The sequence below is a fragment of the Notechis scutatus genome, chromosome 3 (assembly GCF_049901735.1).
Source record: "Notechis scutatus isolate UNSWTSFEM ecotype Mainland chromosome 3, rNotScu1.2, whole genome shotgun sequence".
Taxonomy (NCBI): Eukaryota; Metazoa; Chordata; class Lepidosauria; order Squamata; family Elapidae; genus Notechis; species Notechis scutatus.
This window is the reverse complement of record NC_142011.1, coordinates 93,943,371-93,964,218: the sequence shown is the minus strand read 5'-3', so window position 1 is coordinate 93,964,218 and position 20,848 is coordinate 93,943,371. Positions and strand designations below refer to the sequence as shown.

The 20,848-nt window shown below is 38.7% G+C and overlaps 1 long non-coding RNA gene across 7 annotated transcripts in view; it reads right to left on the bottom strand.

Annotated features, from left to right (window-relative positions):
- The window catches only part of LOC113414739 (uncharacterized), a 101,568-nt gene extending 81,377 nt beyond the window's left edge, over positions 1–20,191 (bottom strand). For 3 of the 7 annotated variants that reach the window (XR_015748672.1, XR_015748674.1, XR_015748675.1), the window contains exon 1: positions 19,542–20,187. This is a non-coding gene — a long non-coding RNA (uncharacterized LOC113414739). Of the gene's footprint in view, positions 1–19,541 lie in introns of all 7 variants that reach the window. The other 4 variants (XR_015748678.1, XR_015748677.1, XR_015748673.1 and 1 more) reach the window with 3 other exon arrangements.
- Positions 20,192–20,848: the final 657 nt, after the last annotated feature.

Genomic DNA, 20,848 nt, shown 5'->3' with positions numbered 1-20,848 from the left:
TCTTGGCCCTACTGTGTCTATAATTCAGGTGATTATGCCCTTTTTTATCTGTAAGGATAAAATTACCCAGATCCACTCAATGTTCCACAGTGCCAATACTGTGGATATGACAGAGGAATGAGTGTTGTCAGGTTATCTGGACTGAGTTTGACCCAGTTATTCATAGGAAAACTTTCACACAAATACATCTTGTTTGCACTCTTTCCAAGATCGAGATGCATTGCTCATGGTCACTTATGCCTTGATCACATCCTAATTTAGCTACATCATCTCCTCATTTAGCAACCACATTCTTTCTGTTTCAATTACTTTGTCACTATGTGAAATGGTCCCTAAGTAAATAAAGATCATTGGTTGCTACCCTCTAATTCGGATAAACTTCTCTTGTTCAGTGCCCTGTATCTGACTATTTTTTTCCTTTTATTTGCCCTCTTGAAGGCTGAGAGATTGCTTAACATGCTATTGCTTCCTGAGTTACTTTTCTCTACACTTCAGTAACTGTGAGAGGGATTTTGGAGTCTTAGTGGACAACCAGCTAAATATGAGCCAGCAGTGTGCAGCAGCCGCCAAAAAAGCTAATGCAATCCTAAATTGTATTAACAGAGGGATACAGTCAAGATCAAGGGAAGTACTAATACCACTCTATAAAGCCTTAGTAAGACCACACCTAGAGTACTGCATCCAGTTTTGCTCACCACATTATAAAAAAGATGTTGAGACTCTAGAAAAAGTACAGAGAAGAGCAACCAGGATGATTAGGGGACTGGAGGCTAAAACATACAACGAACGGTTGCAGGAACTGGGCTTGGTTAGTCTAATAAAGAGAAGAACCAGGGGAGACATGATAGAGGTCTTCCAATATTTGAGGGGCTGCCACAGGGAGGAAGGGGTCAAGCTATTTTCTAAAGCGCCTGTAGGCCAGACAAGGAATAATGGATGGAAACTGAACAAGGAGAGATTTAACCTGGAAACAAGGAGAAACTTTCTGACAGTGAGAACAATCAACCAATGAAACAGCTTGCCCTCGGAGGTTGTGGGATTGCCATCAGTTGAGACTTTCAAGAAGAGATTGGACTGCCATTTGTCAGAAATGGTGTAGGGTCTCCCGCTTTGGCGGGGGGGTGGACTAGATGACCTACAAGGTCCCTTCCAACTCTGATTATCTGTATCTGTATCAGTGCTTCCCTAAAAGTGCTAACCACAAGTTAACAAGCTTAGCTCTGTGATTTTAATTATTTGATTAGAACCCTCCAACTGGCTGCACTACTGCCTAAAACTAACCAGGGCTTAATCAGTTTTATACTGAAGACTTGTCAGATGCTGGAAATCTGGTCATAAATGGATACATTAGTTGGGAAATGAACTTTTTATTACTACTTAATACTGTTGTATTTGTGAGTGTTTGTTAACTGCTGTAGTCTGTATACATGGACTGCAATACACTCTGTATGGGGCTGCCTGGAAGAACTGTAGCTGGTCCAGAATGTAGTGCCATAGATAGAAGTGAATCAGTGGTGGGATTGAAATATTTTTGCCACCGGTTCGGTGGGCATGGCTTGGTGGGCGTACTTTGCGTGCACACACACACCAAATGTACACTTTGCGCAGGCACAGAAGCGTTTGCGCAGGTGCAGAGGCGTTCTAACTAACCTCCTACAAGTCTGCACAATCCCGGTCCCTTCAGCAGCTGCCGCGTGGCATTATTCTGTGCCGCACAAAGCAGCTGCGGTTCAAATTCCGTGGATAAAGGTGAGTATGGGAGCCCGGGCGGGCGGGCCCAACAGCAGAGCGGCGGAGAGAACTCCCAAGTGGGCTTCCAACTGCAATTCAGTTTGTTGCTGTTCATACCTTAAAGCCCTTTACTACTTGCAGTTAGGTTGTTTGCAGGATCACCTATCCCCATCCCAATAGAGCTGGCAGAGTGGACATATTCCGAGTTCCCTCGGTGAAACAGTGTCCCCTGGTGGGATCTCAGAAGAGTGCCTTCTCCATCATGGAACCTGCCCTTTTCAAATTTCAAAATCCAGATGAGCCTGATTTTTGATGGTCTTCAGAAAAACAATGGAAATAGGGTTTTCTGTCTAGGTGCTGGCATGATACAATTAACTGGTGGATACCAGCTTTACTGGAGCCTCAACATCATTTTAATCATATTGTACTCTATTTTTTAAAATTCTTTTTCACTGTCTGCAGATGCTTCGGTAGAACCTTTGTTTTTTCATAAACTCAGAATTTTCTATCTTGAGTACTTTCTAGACTAAATTAGGGGAAAGGAAATCTACCAAATTTTATTGTGTTCAGTTCTTTTTCTTATTTTCCCTCCCCGCCACCCCCCCCCCCACACAAAAGTTTATTCAGTTTAAATTGTTAAGCATGTATACTTATTTTTATTTAGTTTCACTCATTTATTTCTTTAGGTGCCCAACTCAATAAGTGACTCTGGGCAGTGTACATCTTAACATGTAAAAACAAATTTAAAATAATTTAAAAAATACAATATATATGGCTGGTAAGTAGAACTATTATCATGGATGTTAATACTGCCAAGTATAAACAGGAACCTTAACACGCTTGAGTGCCAGGCCTGGGAACACAATCAAGTCTCCATGACTTACTAAAGGCCAACAAGGTCAGGGTCATTGTGATCTCTGAGGGGAGAATGTTCCAGGACAGAGCAGCAGAGAAGGCACGTTACCTGGTTCCCTCCAGGCAACTTTCTTTGGCTGATGGGATAGTAACATGCCCAACCTGCCAAACTAAATTAGACAGGTAGAAACGACTAGGTGAAGATGGTTTCTTAGGTAACCTATCCCCAAGGCATGAAGTGCTTTAAAGATGATAAACAACACCTTAAATTGCACCTGGAAGCGCACTGGCAGCCAATGCAGCTCAGGTAACTGTGGTATTACATGTGTTAAATATCTGATATCCTTTATTAACCATGCAGTTGTATTCTGTACCAGATGAAGCTTCTGAATGCTCTTCAAGTGCAGCCTCATTTAGAATGTGTTGCAGTAATCCAGAGAAGCTTACAAGGGTATGCATGACTATGAACAAAGCCCCTTGATGCAGAACAGGCACAACTGGTTCACAATTCTTCTGGCCACAGCACCACCTACTCTTCTAGGAAACAGGAGTCAAAGAGAACTTCCAGAATGTGCACCAGGCCCTTCTGGGCAGTGTCAACCCACCCAGACTAGTCATAGAAAACCCTTGCTACTGGAAGGCCCAAATACTCAAAGCCATTCAGTCTTGCTTGGGTTCAGTTGAAGCCCATTTTAACCCATTAAAACACAGCCTCCAGTCATCGGGACAGGACACCCACAGCATCATTCAGCAGACAGAAGTGGAGATATAAAGCTGAATATCAACAGCATATAGATAATAACCCAAACTGTTGGACCACCTCAAGTAGATGTTTTTTTTTAAAAAAAAACAAGTTTTATTAATTTTTAAAACACACAAATTGTCATTATTCATTACATGTTTAAACCTTTTTTCATTGTCAATTTAACAAGTCAGATAAATTATAATTCTGTTTTAAACCATTTCCATACAACATACCAAAACCTCTTATTCAATTTCTCTTTACTTCTCTTTACTCTTATTCAATATCATTATTATTATTTCATCTGTTTCTTTCTGACTTAGTTACCATTATTCTCAATCTATATTTCTACAATTTTTAACTAATTCTCCCCCCAAAAAAACATATACACACAACACACAAAACATAAAAAAAATCTTTTTGGAAAGTAACTTGGACCCAGGTGTCTCTCTCTTCATGGACTTCAATTATATTCATGCTCATCTTACATATCATTACTTATTTTATTTACCATTCTAAGCCTTCTATATTAACTTCCCCACATATTTCACACTTCTTACTTCTATCTTAATTAATCATCTTAATTTGAATCATTATATTTGTATCTTTTGTCCGTTTTTTATCATCCCTTTGTCTCATTCCTTATTAAAAAAAAGAAAATAAGTTTCTCCTGAAATCATTAATCAGAGTATGATGCCTTTCTATCTCCCCCCTAAGTTAATCAAATTAATCTTTAAAATGATATCTAATACCCAATCCGATTTTGCTTGGTACATTCTATCTAACTAATACATCCAACATAATTAAGTACATAATTAGACAATAAATCCAAATATTAAAAAAAGATACTATAATAAAAAATTTATAATAACATCAATACCATAGTCTTATTAAACTCTTTAATTAAAACAATATTCTAAACCTCCCCTATTATTAAGTTTTAAAGCCAATCATTTTTAAACATTTTAACATTTTAATCTCTTATCAACTCTTAAATCATTACAATACTACCATCTCATCTTATGTACCTTGCAAAATCTTTTTTTTAAAAAAAATTATACTTTATCCATTATCCAAAAAAAATTTCTTTTTTTCATTTAATTTCAAAACATTGTAGCTTTTCTCCACCTTTTCCCTTTCTTTCTTCTCCCAACAAACCTTTCTACCCCCCTTCTTCTAGCCTCTGCCTTGCCAGCTTCCCTTCTCTGTCGTATTCCTTTTCCCTTTTGTTTACTATCATCATATTGGTTTTGCACCTTATTTTTCCCTTTCTTAAATGTTTTTTTAGATCTTAAGTCCTTAAGTCCTTTAATTTTCTTCTTTTCTCTTCTTTTATTTTCTTTCTCTCTTCCTTCTTTCTGGATCAAGTTCTGAGATTCATTAAAAATGGCTCCTTTCTTTCTTTCTTGTTCCTCTGCTGTCTTCATCTGTTGTAATGTTTGTTGATAATTAATAAGCGCCATTTCTAAGAAAAGGAAAGCTTCTTCCACACCATCTTTACCATTTTTTTTTTGCTTGTTCATATTCTTTTCTTAGTTCCTCAACAGAAAGAGCCATTATAAATCTTTTCTTTTCTTTTCCCCTTCTTTCTTCTTACAACAACCAGAATATTCAAAAGAAAATAAAAAAAATAAAACAGTCCCAAAGTTATCAGTCAGTCCAAACCAAGGCAGAGTTCTCACTTTCTCCTTCTGGGGTAATATCAATCCAAGAGAAAGAAAGTCCAAATCTGTTTAAAATCTTATTGCAATATATTCTAGTCTTCAAATCCTTAAGGCATCTGCTCCAACAAAGTCTTAGCATACAAATGTTTTCTTTTTAATCCTCTCTCTTCCCACTCATCGCTTAAAACCAATTTTCACCTAAAAGAAATAGGTTTCTTAATATCCAGTTATTTATTCCGTAGGAAAAGAGGGAAAGCTATCCTTTCAGCACCTTCAAACAGCCGCTTTTTTCCTCTTCTGGCAGGTATTATTCAGAAAGTCATACTTTTCAGGAATTTTATTAGATATGTCTTAGAGTCCTAGGAGCCAAGAAAAACTTTCTCCTCTCAATCACTTTCTCCACTTCCTCCTGCGCATTCTTACCCGGCTGCCAGCTTCTTTGTGGCGGCTATTACAGACCGCCGCTGCACCGTCCTGGGAAAAGGGAGTTCTGCCGGCCAGGAGGGAGTCTGCAGCACCCCCAAACCCTTCTCCGGATCCCCTACCTTCAGCTGCCCCTGCAGGGCAGCCTAGCTCGCGTACCCGGCTGGGTCGGAGCCCCAAAAACGGCTAGCGCGGCAGGGATCGCGCAGCCGCAAATCCTGCCGCTCATGCAGCCGACAAACCGGAAAAGTTCCCACCTCAAGTAGATGTTAAATAGCAAAGGAGACAAAACTGAATCCCAGACTATCCCACAAAGTAGGCACCATGGGTTGGATCTCTCTTTTCTGTTCTTACTATAGATATTTGAAATAAATTAATCAATCAATTAATATATTTACACAGATTACCAAAATGCAAACTGGAATCAGCACAGATCAGAAAACAGAAGTGTTTATATGGGCATACAGAGGTTTGATCATAACTATCCATCGAGTTTCATACTGTACCAGATGAAGCTTCTGTAGTCATTAAGAACATGCCCTTTTAGAGCACACTACACTAACTGAACTGCACGTGACAAGGCATGTAACAAGGAGCTCCTAATAGTGAACAGGGACAAATAGTTTAAGCTGTGTGAAGGCTCTCTGAGCTATAGGTGGCCCATGCTTTTTAAACAAGAAGCCATAAAGGAGAGGGCTCCAAATTGTGTTCTGGTATGTTTGGCGCAGCTCTACCCCATCTAGAAAAGAAGGAAGCTCTCTGTAATCCCACAGTTCACAGTCACTCAGTCCTACAAGAATTGAGTCCAAACCAATGTTCCTCATCCAAACTCCACCTTGTCCAGATACAGGGGCAGAACCTCAATGGCATTTTCATGTAAAATTGGATGAAGTTTTCTCACAGATCAAAGAAGAGCAGGACAGATGTACTCCTTCCATCTCAGTCCCACAACAGCTCACCATCAAGAGCAACCAATGTCATCCTCACAGTATGACTAGGGCTGAAATATTATTGATAAGGATCAACATAAACCACTTCATCCAAGATCCTTTGGAAATGTAGCTTGACCACCTTTTCAACATTTTTTCCAAGAAAAGAAGGTTGTAGACAACTGAGTAATTATTAAGCACTGTTAGTCCCATCAATTGCTTGAGAAAGAGGAGAATCACTTTCTTAAGTGAGAAATTCACTACTGCTTGGACCCAGCCATGCTACCTTCCTGACAAATCAAGATAGACAATCTAAAATAAGGTGGACTCACTCAGCTCCAAGTACCTTGTCTAATTCTTTGGGGCCAACAAGATAAAGTTCTTCCCAGATACCACGTCAGATCTTGCCTAGCCAACTCTGCAGAATCTATATAACCAAAATCCAACTCTGATTGCACCCGTGATTTTATTTGAATTATGTTATTAAAAAAAAATCCTCAAAGGAGTTTTGCAGGTGATCTTCCGAGCAAGAACCAAGTCATCTTAAAAAGGATCATTGGATAGCAATCAATGAATGCAGTAAAAGCAGAAGCTCTTGCTGCTCTTATTGTCCTGATAAAGTCTCTGACAAAGATTCCCATGTATGGTCATATTTGTTCTTTTTTCTTCAGCATCACTCTAAACTTTCTTCTGCTTCATCTCCCAGAGTCTCTGTGTAGACTGAGGAGCTATAGGAGAGAGTTTACACAGTCACAATCTGGTTTAAGGTTGTCGCCAGATTTTTTCCAAATTGTGACTAAGGCCTTGGCCAAACTGTACACTAAATTCTCAGAAATTCCACCAAGTGCACTCTGAAACCTAACCGTAGAGAATAGAAAAGTTTTACCTTGACACATATAAGCCAATATATTTTACCAATGAAGCAAGGGAAAGACATGGACAAAAACATAGACAAAAGCAGCTCTTTAATTCACATGAGTGGGGAGAGGTGTAGTAAAGGACAATCAGAATTTCAAGATTCTGTTACTATAGTTAATAAAAGTAGTGTTAGCTTCCTATGGAGTCGATTTCTTGGTTTGGTCTACACAGTAGGGCTGAAATCAATTTTGGAAGTTATTGGCCCCCTCCAGTCACTATGGCAACAAATCAGGCTTCTCTGTCAATCAAGGTCATTTTCCTTACTCTACACCACGGGTGTCCAACTTGATCATGTCACGTGACATATTGTGACATTTTTTGCTTTTGCGGAGCCGGGGTGGGCGTGGCCTGAGCATGACGCATCCAGCCCGTAGGCCACCAATTTGACAGGTCTGCTGTACACCAACTGGATCTATTAGGTCATTAGCCCCCACTGAAATGGAAAATGGAAATGTAAAACTCCAAAGTAATCAAAAAGTGCCCTGCTCACAAGGATAGAAACATTTCCCACCTTCAGATCACATTTCCAATTCCCTCAATCATGACTTGGGCCAGGTCTATAATCGCCATAAACTCCTGAGCCACTCTAGACAATGGTGCCCAAGGATGAAAGATTGAAATCTTCCAAGACTATAAGCCTGGGAAATCCCATCACCAATTTGTAACCAAGCTGAATAGCTCGGGCAGTGATACTGCTTTGAAGAAAACCAGTACAGAAGCAGCAATCCTATATAATCCCTTGAACAATGATGGCGAACCTGTGCCATAAGCCATCTCTCTGGCCATGCCAGCTGTCGCCTGTTGCTCTTCTGGGTCCTGGTGTGCCAGCCAGCTGGTCTATGCGCACACGGGAGCACTGGAAATCGAAAAAGCAGCTCCATGGCGCACATGTGCATGCTGGCCAGCTGGTCTTTGCGCGCACATGCGTGTTAGAAACCGGAAGACTGGGGGGAAGCTAAGCTTCCAGTTTCCGGTGCTCCTGCACGTGTGTGTCAGGGAGCTGTTGTTCTGGTTTCTGGGGGGGGGGCGCTCACACTCCCATTTCAGCACTCAGTGCCGAAAAGGTTAGCCACCACTACCCTAGAGTCTAGCCTCATAAATAAGAGCTCCCATTGGATTATCTTCAGGGTAGTGCCTCTGAAAGAAATAACAATCTCACAAATTATAATAGCTACTACTAATAAAGGAGAATATTTGCAGCTTAGGGTTGACATGGGGGGGGGGGTGTCCTTAGTGCTCTCTGAGCTTTCTTGCAGTCATTTCATTACCTAAACAAAAGAACATCATCACAGCTAGTAAGGAGTGCAGTTTGCTGTTTAGCCAGTCCCCGTTCTTTCCCATGATAGTGGTGACACACTAAAAATCCAGAATGGCTTTCCAAAATGAGAAGCTCCATTCCCTACCTGCCTTCTATCAAAGATTTTGGAAATTTAATTTTTGAAAGTAGTTTTCCACTAGTTAGTATAGATAGCTTCATGCAAACATTTTCCTAAAAATAAATGTGCAAATTTTTTTACAATAGACAATTTTACATGCATTTTGGAGCTGTGAGTATTCATTAAAACTTTGGGAAAGGTGTAAATATCAGTGCAAAATTACGTTTAATTTATATATAGATTTGAGCAGTGTAAATCAGATAATTTCACATTAAAATGCAAAGTGAATTTCTCCTCTATCTCTATTCCTAATTGCATATAAAAACAAAAATAAAAGAGTGGCTGACACTCTAGGTATTCTGCTCACATACTTTTATCAAATCTCAAACATGTAAGAAATACACAATGCTTGCCTATTCATTTGTTAAATAAAAATAATTTTTACAGAAAGAAAACCACAAAAGATACAAATAAGAACATGTTACATTCTATATTCAGTACAGAAGCAATATTTTAAGGATGACAACTTAAGGTAGCAGGCAAAAAAAAAAAAAAAAAGAACATGCTACACGCTGACTTTCAATTTTGCATAAGGCATAAGAAAACTCTATAGTACACCAACGTATCATGATTCTTCTCTGACTAAATGTACTAAGCTATTTTTAATGTAAACTTTTAATAGGTCAAGAATACCATAGAGCTATGTGCAGAACTCAAGTCCCCTTCTGTGGTTCCAGACAAAGTCTGATTACAGTGGTTAAAATCCATATCCCAGATACTTGACATTTTGAGGAAGGAAAAAACTGTAGTGTAATCCATAATATAGCAACATGATTTTTAAAAGGTATCACCCACTCCCTCAGAAGACTATAGGAATTCAGATTACTGTGTACAACTAGAGATCGCAGAAAGAAATCTGTATTAGACTATGGTGGTAAAAAAACAGGAGTCTTGTAACGTTTTTTTCAACCAATTTTATTAAAAGGCACAAACTGCATCTCACTTCATCAGATGCATATGGTGCCTAGACTAATGTAGGGTTTAAAATAGAGTGAGGTGGAATGGAGGACAAAGGAAAAGAGATATGGATTATACAAGTATTAGGTTACATGTGAAACAATTTACAAGTACTTTATCAAAACAACTGTAGCCATCTTTAGCATGATTAACAAATGTCAAATATGATGTGCATGTATAACCAGGTACTCAATGTAAAGCTCTCCTGTGGCAACAACTTCAGAGAAAGACTGAAATGATGGATGTGTTGAATTTTCATGAAACTCATTCACTATAACTGTCATTCTACTTGAGATGATCTTGGTAAGGTTCCAATGAACAAGTTTCTCCCTTTGGGTTAGAAGTTTATTAAGAAATTCTTAGAAATATGCATTTCTAAGATGACAAACCACAAGCTATTGTATATACATACATATACTTGTATGGTATTCAGCTTTGTTCGGGTATTTTCCCACGTCATTATAGTTGTGCTTTTAAAGTTGTAGCAACGTTTCGGCAGAATCTCATCTGCCATCATCAGGCTTCATGAGATTCTGCCGAAACGTTGCTACAACTTTAAAAGCACAACTATAATGACGTGGGAAAATACCCGAACAAAGCTGAATACCATACATGTAAGTACCTGCGAAAACTTAAGAAAACATATACTTTCACACACATATATGTAATCAACACCACACTGTGCGTGTGTGCACATATTTAAATGTTTACTGCTAAGAGGCAACTGGACTTCATTTTTCTTTGAAGATATTTCGCTTCTCATCCAATAAGCTTCTTCAGCTCTGATTGGATGGTGGGGAATGGAAGGATTTGTAGTCCTTGCTGGTCATTCGCAATTTTTTAGTCACTGATGCCACTTGCTGTCAAATTAGTAACATAGTTATTAAGTGAATCTGGCTCCCCCATTCACTTTGCTTGCTAAAAGGTCACCAAAGATGATCATGTGATCCTTGGACATCATAAATATAAGTCAGTTGCTAAGAGTCTGTATTTGGTCACGTGACCATAGGGATGGTTATAAGTGTAAAAAAAATGTAAAAAATTGTCATGTCACTTTTTTTCAGTGATGTAACTTTGAGCGGTCACTAATTGAACTGTTGTAAGTTGAGGACTACCTCAATTACCTGTGGTTTGTAAAGGCAATAGAAGTATTACAATCTGGGCATGATTAAACAACAATTTCAGCAATGTGCAAAATGTTTGTTAAATGATTACCATAAAGCATATGACAAGACTGACATCATAATAAAGTCTAACCTCATTCAATTTTGAAGTGGCTGCCATGTATTACAAACTATTTAAGAATACCATCATCTGAACCTTATAGATGTATGTGACCTCTAGAAGGTACCTATACTTTAGTATTCAACACAGAAAATGATTGTATGTTTCTGTTGAAGGGTGCCATACCTTTAGGTTTGTCTGCTTGGTCATAAACCCTCTTTAGTTAATAGTCAAAGAATTGAGCATTCTTGTAATATACTGACTCCTTTCATCATAATGCCCATTGTTTCTCTAATCCATTTAGAATAAGCACTAAATGAAGCGGAGTTTGAGATAAACCAACAATATTCACAGAATACGATCCTAGTGAATTCTGATGGAAATAAACCTGATTCATACCACTCAATAAAATGTGCAGCTGGAAACTCAAATTATCTACCAGCCTGCACATTTTCAGTTTCCCAATTCAAATCTTGCTAAATATAGATATTAAGACACATATAGGAAAAACCTATTTTCATGAAAATGCTGTTTCTGTCGTTTAGAAGATTATTTCAGTGGGATGTGGATTTTAAAAAAGACACCAATCTGTAGGCACATGATGAAATGGAATAATGTGAAACTGATATAAGAAAGAGCAATATACTTATACGTAAATGGCACTCAAATGGGCACCATCTGATAGAATGAATTTTTCCCACCTACTATCCCCACCCCCATACATTAGGGCAATTCTAACAAAACTCATAAAAACAAAATATTCCTAATTATTTCAGCTCTAGCTAGCAAGTATGCAAGACAAAGGCGATATTGATGTAGTGTACCTCACAATGGCCCTACTGATTTCTCCACTAACCCTTCCTCTGCACATGGTCAATTAGCATTGAAAATCCTGTGCTGATTTCATTCGCTGGAATTTTTAAGCAGGTCAGAAGAAAGATGTTATTGAAAGGAAAACTCTCATCTAAATAAGAAAAGAGCACGTGGCCATCTGCTTCAGCTCTACCATATAGAAATGTCACTGAACTCAGACACAGTCCTCTTCGCCCTTCTTTTGAAATAGCTAACAAAGAACCAGAGAGAAATATGTATACATTCAGGTTCTCCTCACCGTTTTTTTAACCTTACCAAATGCATTGTCCGGATCACTTTCTTTTTACAGAAATGTAAGTTTCTATAGCTGCTTAAAACAAGTTCACTTCTTCATACTTGCTGAGCTAGAATTGCATTTTGCATATAAAGATGGTGGCAGTCTGGACAGACTATTGAACCTCCTGAAATTGCAGAGGTATTTCTACCCATAGTTGTAAGGACAACTTCTTGGTCCAAACACTTTGAACTAATAAATCTTCCTCATTGAAAACATGAAAACTGATTTGGATAAATCATTGTACAACAGATCTCAAGGCATTTTGAGAAGCAACAGTCCACACAATACTAGAGTTTCATTTCTCTCTAGCATCTAAATTCATGAACATATTTTCAATATATTCCCAGCAGATGTGTGAATCAGTTTGCCTTCCTACTGAATCACTACACTTCCTTTCCAAAGCAAGTTTGCACTTGTATCCCTACAGGTCAGTGCTTAATTTACTTTCAGGAAAAGATAAATGCAATTGTTTCTTTTATCCCAGGACCCAGCAATTTACATGTCTCTATAATCCTCCCTTGTCCATTTTTTTAACCACTGTATAAACACACGATTTATTGAAGAACAATAATGCTAGAAGAAGAAAATTATAAATACAGTATAAATTTAATGATGGACAAAGCTCATATGTGACAAGACTGCTGTTTGACAATATATGAATTCTTCCCAAAAAAGGGGAGTGCAATGTATGTTCATATCTGTCAATGTTGCACAACCTTTTCCTCTTAGTTATTGCTGTTTCAGTTATGCAAAATAGAGCAAAGTAGATTACATCTAAAGAGGCAAACTCCTGGATGAAGGGCACTGATTTTCAACTAAAAATATGACTGCTTTTTTTTAACACGATATGGGCAAATGGGAAAGAAAAGATATATCATAAGATAAAAAGGTAAAGATGCCCAAGTCAATCTTGCTCCTGGTAAGTGCAATCATGTCATTTCCTTGAAAGTGTTACATATTTTAACCCAGAATCTTCCCAGAAGATTCACTAACCTCTTCACTCACCAAATCTGCTGCTCTTTCACTCCAGCTGTAACACCCATGCAGGCCAATCTGCTCTATGAGTCCATCTTTATAGTTTTCATTGTTAGCTGCCTCCAATGTGATATGTTTGCAATAATTTCAGTTGTATTTTTTTGTTTTATTTTTAACCTCTGTTAACTGCTCAGTTGCATGATGGAGAAGGGAGGCATACAGATTGAAATACATAAAATAAGCATTTAAAAGTTTGGATTTTTTTTTCATTAGATGGCTTTTCTTGAAGAGCTCAAAACAGCACACAACCCTGTGAAGTATGTTGAGCTGAGGGGAAATGATGGCTTCAAAGTCACCCAGAGAGATTCCATAGCTGATATTTGAATCTAACTCTCCATGGTCTTAGCCTAACATCTTTTAAAAAGACAAATAATATGTAGCTGAACATTTCATGTAGTTTACTCATTATGGTTAGAAATCACAATATGGCAGGATTTTTTTCCCCCATAGGACAGTTGAGTAAAGCTACCAAACCCATATTCTAAAGACTTTTTTCACACCAGTTTGCCAAATCAAAGTTTTGCAGACTATTAACCTAGTATGTGGAGGAGGGTCAAGAAATCAATCAGCATTCTAATCACAAGGACAAGTTCACAGCTCCTCTCAAACAACAACTGAGACCCTAAATCTTGCTGAAATTACCTGTCCAATTATGTGCTTTGTGTTTGCTTGCTAACATACCACAGAAGAGATCTTTACAATTTATTTATTTCCTGAGAACCTGTTTGGTGTAGTTAAGGCATAAGGCTAGAAACTGGGAAATCATGAGTTCTAGTCCGCCCCCCCAACCCAGCCACAAAGGCAGCTAGTCACTTTCACTCTAGGAAGAAGGCAACAGCCAACCACTTCTGAAAAACCTTGCCTAGAAAACTGCAGCAACTTGTCCAGGCAATCTCCAGGAATCAGGCACAATTGAATGAAAGGAAAAGTATTTCTTGCATCTGTGATTTTTATTCCAGGTAATTAATGAAAGCTAGCCAAGATCCAGTTTCTGGATTTATTTAAGGATGCTACCTACCTAATATAAGAGAGAAATGCAGATTTCTAATCTCCATTCGCAAATGGCGATGGTAGCATTAGAGGAGATGGCCTCGCTAGCATGTATAATTGACTACTGTCACCATTCAAAACTTCTAGCAAAGTCTAACTTGGACTTTTTTTCCGGTCTTCTTTTCATGATGAACAGATGAAAGTTTACACTATTATAACCAGGGTAGAATTCTGATGGCTATAATGTAATAGACTTAACCAGAAATCTACAGATTGGAAAAGGAAATTGAGAAAGAAGATCTACCTTTGTAATGGTTACAAATTTACACCACTATGAAATTTGAGAGTTGATTCAGATTATGCAGTTAGAAAGTTGGTACATCAGCTGGCTTAATTGTCCATGCTTTTAATGTCAGTAGCAGAAATATTTATCTAGACAGATACCATATAAGAAGACTACATGCATCTTCAATTTCTAGTGTATGGTTATTGTAGCTTTTGTCAACCTGATAATCTCCAGGTGTGTTGGAATTACAATTCACAGAATTCCAAGGCAACATTGAAATTGCAATCTCAATTCTTTTAAAGAATCCCCACATAACTGGTGGGCACCAAAAATTATAACTGTTTACAAATGTTTAACACTTGATGACGCTACTGCTAAAAATACCAATGTCTGTCCATACAGGAAGCAAGCTTGCTGATTTGATTCTAACAAAGAAAAACAGAAGTTGATACATTAGGAAGATATGGCACCATGTGCAGACATACGATATGGTATATCCTATTAGTATAATGTCATTTTGCAGATGACAGAAATATATTTTCAAACTAAGAAGTAGAAAATTGCCCAATTAATTGCCTTGGTATTCTACATTCCCAGATTTTATACCAGAAACAAAAAAGTTTTTCTGAGTCTTAATATGTCTTAGAAATGTGTGGGTTTTTTTAAATAAAAGCCTAGATTAAATGAATGTTTAAAGGTGTACTCAAATCTATTGATTGAATGATGATTTCTTTAAAAAGACAGAAATTGAATGAAAGCAACATACATTTAAACTGAATAGAAGTATTTGATAACTGTATTAAGGTACCCAACATTAATACATATATTACAGCAATACAGCAATACTATGAAAAAAAGTTTTTAATGTTGATTTGCTCAAGTACATTTGTTATTTGTTTTCAGAATAATCTCAGTAAAATCTTTTTCAAATCATAACTATAGAAATAGTATACTTCATTCCTATGTAAATCTACAAGGAATAGCTCTGAGGAGGACAGCGTAGTGGGACTAGGTAAAAATGTATACACCTGTACCAATGATGCTTTTTTCAAATGGCAACTGGGCATTGTTTTTTCCTTGAAGACATTTCACTTCTCATCCAAGAAGTTTCTTCAGTTCTGACTGAATGGTCGAAGATGGAAGGATTTCAATTCCTTGCAGTCTTCAAAGAAAAAACAATGTCCCGTTGCCTTTTGAAAAAGCACCTTTGGGACAACCATGACCTGGATGACTGAGAATTTCATATACATCTATACCATGCATGTCAAAATCTGCTTGTAGATAATGTATCAGAACTGGTGGCTCTCAAGTCCAACATCAACTGCCATGTGAAACAGATATAACTGTTTTTCCAAGGTGCATAAGGATTCATATGGTGCTATCCATACCTATTAGCATTTGCAGGTGTTTACTCCTATTAAGACTTATTGGCTGACATATGTTCTATTTGTGACCCAATTACAGAGGCTAGTTGTACTTTGTACTTTGTTTCCCATCCTAGGATTATTATCTAAAAACTAGTTACAGAAGTTTTAGGAGCATTTTCTTTTTACTTTTTCAGATCAGCAGTTTGCTTAAAATACTTCAATTATATTTTTACCCATAGAAATCTGGTAGTAAAAGTCTCACTAAAGGTAGATTTTTAAGTCAGTTTCTAATGAATATGAATTGTATTTACTTGTTATGGAATATGTATCTATGTATTTTATTGAAAGAAAGGATGTTCATCTTAACTTCTTATAGGTTTTTGAACAAAAAAGCAATTGAAGTGTATTAAGTAGCAATTAACCTAAATCAATAATAATGAAAACAAAAGTAGAAGTTACTATTTTCTTTGAAATCAATAATGGCAGAGTGATTAAAGTCCCATGAATAGCCTTAAGTTTCTTATACAGTGAGCAATTGCACTGAAATAATTCCCTATCTGCTTTAATGCCTTTCATTAGTAAAGAGATTCTAAACTTTTTCTTTTAAAAATAAATTTCAGACATGGGCAAAACTGGACTTCACAAAATCTTACATCCTAAAAAAAGTCTGACAGACTTGAAGGCACCACAAGGTTTGTTTTTCAGCAACAGACTAACAAGGCTACCATGCATATAGATTACAATATAGAGCAACAACATTAATCCTCTACTTTGGGGAGACATATACAGGAAATGTTTGTTGCACCCTAGCATTTTGTATATTAGTAAATGTAAGTTTGCTGGAATATTATTTAGAGAATGACATTATGTCACAATGCTACAAATTAATTACATTCAATTTAATTGGGCTGTATCGAAAACAAATCCCACAAAAAGATAATGAATAAATCAGAATACATAGCATAATAATCAAATCTATAACTCTTTAAAAACTGTTTTGATTGCAGAAGGCATTTTCTTTTGCCATACACATTTCTCATTCTATAGCAAAGTTTTGCTATAAATGCATTATAAGGCATAGATATATCTACTGATCTATTTTATACTACAGTATATATTTAATGATTATGCTTTTTTGCATATTGTAAAGTGGCTTTCAATTTTATTCTCTTTGTTCCAACATCTTTCTCCAACAAATACCACTATATGTTTAAATATGTTTCAATATTTTAATATCTCTTGAAATTTTGCTACTTAGAGGAATGTAAAACTTCCTGAAATATTTTTGAGTCTTAGCAAACACTGTTAACTTCCTGAAACATTGTCACAGGTATTTATTTTGTTTGTACAGGACCCTGTAAATTCTTCTTTGAATCAGTCAAAATTAAATAACAATTTTAGCCAAAATAAACTGTTGTTCATAGTTTTTGCCTTTTAATATTCTGAACTCTTACCAAAGAGAAGCCCTGTTACCCTGCAGGAGTTACTTTCAAGAATGCCTGAGTAGGGTTACAGAGTTAAATCCATCTGCATCAAATTATTAAATATAATTTCCTTCTGAGAAGAAAGAAGCCTCAGCATTTTGTCCCAAATTTCATGAAATTGTTGGCACGTAGCCAAGAAGTATCTTTTTCAGACACTACCCGGTATCTACCAATGAAAATATCAGCTGACTTCAAACTTCTTGCAACTGTGTTGAAAAATATGTTCCTAAATTCTCTGGACATTTTGTCTAAAATATTCTAGTATTATAATAGAATATAACATTTGCAAAACACATATGCACATTTTTTCAATATGGTGCACATATTTTCTGTAAACACCTCTCACAAAAATATAATGGTATGTGTACTGTAAGGCACACCAAAACTAAAGCAGACTGTAAGCATTCAAAGATGGAATGGGATAAGAGTACTAGTCACAGACCATATGTGGGTGTGTGCAGGGGAGCTACTTTCAAATGTATGTGGGAGGAAAAAATATACATGTGCTCAAACTGATCCCTGACCAGTAAAGAAAGGGGATATTGTTTGGTTTGGTCTTGCCACAGTATGGGCAAGACTCCTACCCTTCTTCTGCAGGCAGTTGAAGAATAAGCTTGGCGTGCATTGCGTGCAGGCTCCTCGACTGGAGAATTGCAGGGGGGAGGGCAACCTGGCTGGAATCCAGACAGGCTGGAGTAAAGCGCTCTGTTGATCATTATGTCTGGCCTTCAGGTGTCTTAGCTCACAGTGGGCGGTGGTTGGGGGAGGTGTAGATAACAGTACGGCAGACAAAGAAGGGGGGAAGTGTGGCTTTAAAAAAACCTATGAGATAATGTGATGCTGAACCTTTCTTTTTTATGTATTTCTTGGGTTCAGTGTTCTGAAATCCGTAGCAAGCAAAAGCTCTTCCCACAAAGACTTTATTTCAAGCTGTAATTAGGAACGTCTGGAGTCTGCCTCTCACATACAAACCCCGATTTGTTGTTATTCATATTTTAAGGGGAGTGGTTGGATTTTGTTTAAGGAAAACCAAATAGCAGTTCTGCATTTGTTCTTGCTGTTTTTCCCTTAACTTGCACATTCATGGAGATGCTGCTTGCTTGGACTGAATATGAATCCAATTTCTATTGTCCTTGCCCTCCCGCCTCTCCCCCCATCCCAAACCACTCCCCTGTGAAGCTAGTTTCAGAATGCAACTTTCCCATAATAGATTGCTTTTTTAAAAAAAAAAATACTTTTTACCGCTTGATGTGAATTACTTTTAAAATATGAAAACATAATCAAAGTGCATTATTCTACTCCAAGATTCTGGAATTTCATTTCATTTCTAGAGAAGAAGAGAAGGAGCAGGAAGAGGAAAACACCCTGTGCTTTGTCTGTTGCTTCTGCTTGAGAACTCATAAATCTCCTGTTCATGTATGTGAAAGCATCAGGACTGATCCATATGAATGTCTTATTCTCCTCCCTCCATACTTCGAATCTTTTACAAGGAAGAGTTTTACACCTCTTCCTTGAAAACAATTAGGAATTTAACCAAATTCTAAATTAAAGTCAGCATTCCAACATTAAAAAAAAAGATACAAGTCAGTCTCTACTCAGCTTGAATTTATCCATACTCAAAAACATTATTTATTCAGTCAAGTTGGAGGAGGGGATTTAAGAAAGGAATTTTTATACATCACATTCTGTTTTACACAAGGGCACTCAAGAGAAAAAAAGAAGAGGAACTTTTTGGTGAATGTTTTCTAGGATCTATGAGCAATTTGTCCAAAAGTGTGTATGTTAGCTATCACCCACACCACCACCACCACATGCCTCACAGCTAATTAGAATAACTGTCAAATGTCCGTTAAGTGTGGCACGCCTTTGCCAGCTGACTTGGCAAACTTTCCCTTTATTCTTCACACTCCTCCTTATAGCTATGCATTTACCATTATTGGGGCAATAAATAAATATATTTTTTCCCGCATTCTTCGAGGCAAGGAGGGAACAACCCCTCCCGTTTTCTTTCCTCCACTTCTCCCCTCTCCTTCTTTTTAATCAAACAAAGCAGAAACCTGTCTTAGGAAAGAAACAGCTTTCGCTCTGTCGCACCGTCCAGAGGAGAAAACTCTCCACACTTTTTTTTTTTAAAAGAAAAAAAGTGGGCATGTCATTGAAACCGCCGGGGAAAATACTCGGGCAAGACCTGGGTGATAATAAGCTTCCTTTGAAAGAATCTCCACAACCTGCACGACTCCGGGAGGGGAGGGGAGGGGAAGGACCTGCCAACGGGAGAGAAAGGCTGGCTTTTGACACATGCTCGAGACCCCAAAACGGGAAAAGAAAAACTAAAGTCCGGGGGACTCACCGTTCCCCAACTGCGGCGGAGCAAAGTCACCTCGGGCGTCGGGAATTGAAGGTGGCGGTGTGAGAAGAATATCAAAGATGCAGAATCCCACTTTGCTGATGAGGTCCCGGGAAGAAGGCCCGGCGGGGAGGCAGGAAGGCGGGCGGACGCGCGTCGCAAGGGAAGAAACGGAGAGGAGGGGGAGGTAAGGGGGGAAAAAAGTCTGGGTCAAGTCGGCGGGCACCTTCGCCTGTCCCACGGCCACGGCTCACTCCGGCTTGTCCGAATCGGGGAACTAAATATACTTGCCCGTGTAAAAAAGAAGACCGGGTGGTAGTGAAGGGGGGGGCGGTTGCACGATCACGTGAGGGGCGTCGAGCCCCCCACTACTACTACCACCACCACCACCACCACCTCCTTCCCTCCCCTTCCATTGGCCGTGGAAACCCCAACTTGGGCTTCCTCGCCTTCTTCATCCGGAGAGGAGTTTAAACAAACAAACAAAAACAAAAAAAACCTGAGCCAGCGTTGGAGAGCCGAGGCCCGCCGTCTTCCCCTCGCGTGGAGAGACGGACGGTTAAGCTCCTGCCGTGTATTAGCGGAGCGAGAGGCAGCGAGCGTGAAGTCATTCCCGGACGGAGAGAAGTGGGTGGGGATTGAAAGCCGAGCCGCCGCCCTCCGACTCTGCCCCCCCCATACATACATACATACACACTACCCGCCCGGCCGCCCGCTCCGGGCGCTACCGCCCCAACGATATAGGCGCGCTCTTGCGCGCGCACCCACATTATTGTGTGGGAACGGCAAGACACAATCTGTCTGAAGACGCCAACGTCCCTGTCACGTGCCCGCCAGCCCCCACTACTCCCCCCACGCCCTGCTTCGCGTTCCGTAGGAATGTTTCCAATCTTTGCTAAAAGAGAAGCGGGTCGGCTTCTGTTCAGGGTTCAATGGAGGGGAGTGTCTGCATGTGGGTGTCTGTGGGTGTGTTTGTCTTTCTCTCAACGGCGTGCCTCGAGAAGCGCCCTATACTGTCGAAGGGAGATCTGGGCGTTCCATGTAGGAATTCTCAAGGAAAATCTGATCTCCGTTTCGTCGTCTGTGAAACAAAAGGAATTTTTCAGCCTCGTTCCCTTCTGCCTTTTTCTCCGTAGTTCTTAAGCGCGTTTTGAATACATACCCGGAGGTCAACGCGAGATTGATCTACCTCAGTTATTTTTCCGAATAAATGGCAAGCGCGTTTACCTTTTGGAGTCTTTTACGAACATTAATAAAAGCGTCCCGTTTCTTCACAGAGGTCTCTTTTCCCCTTATTCATATATAATTAC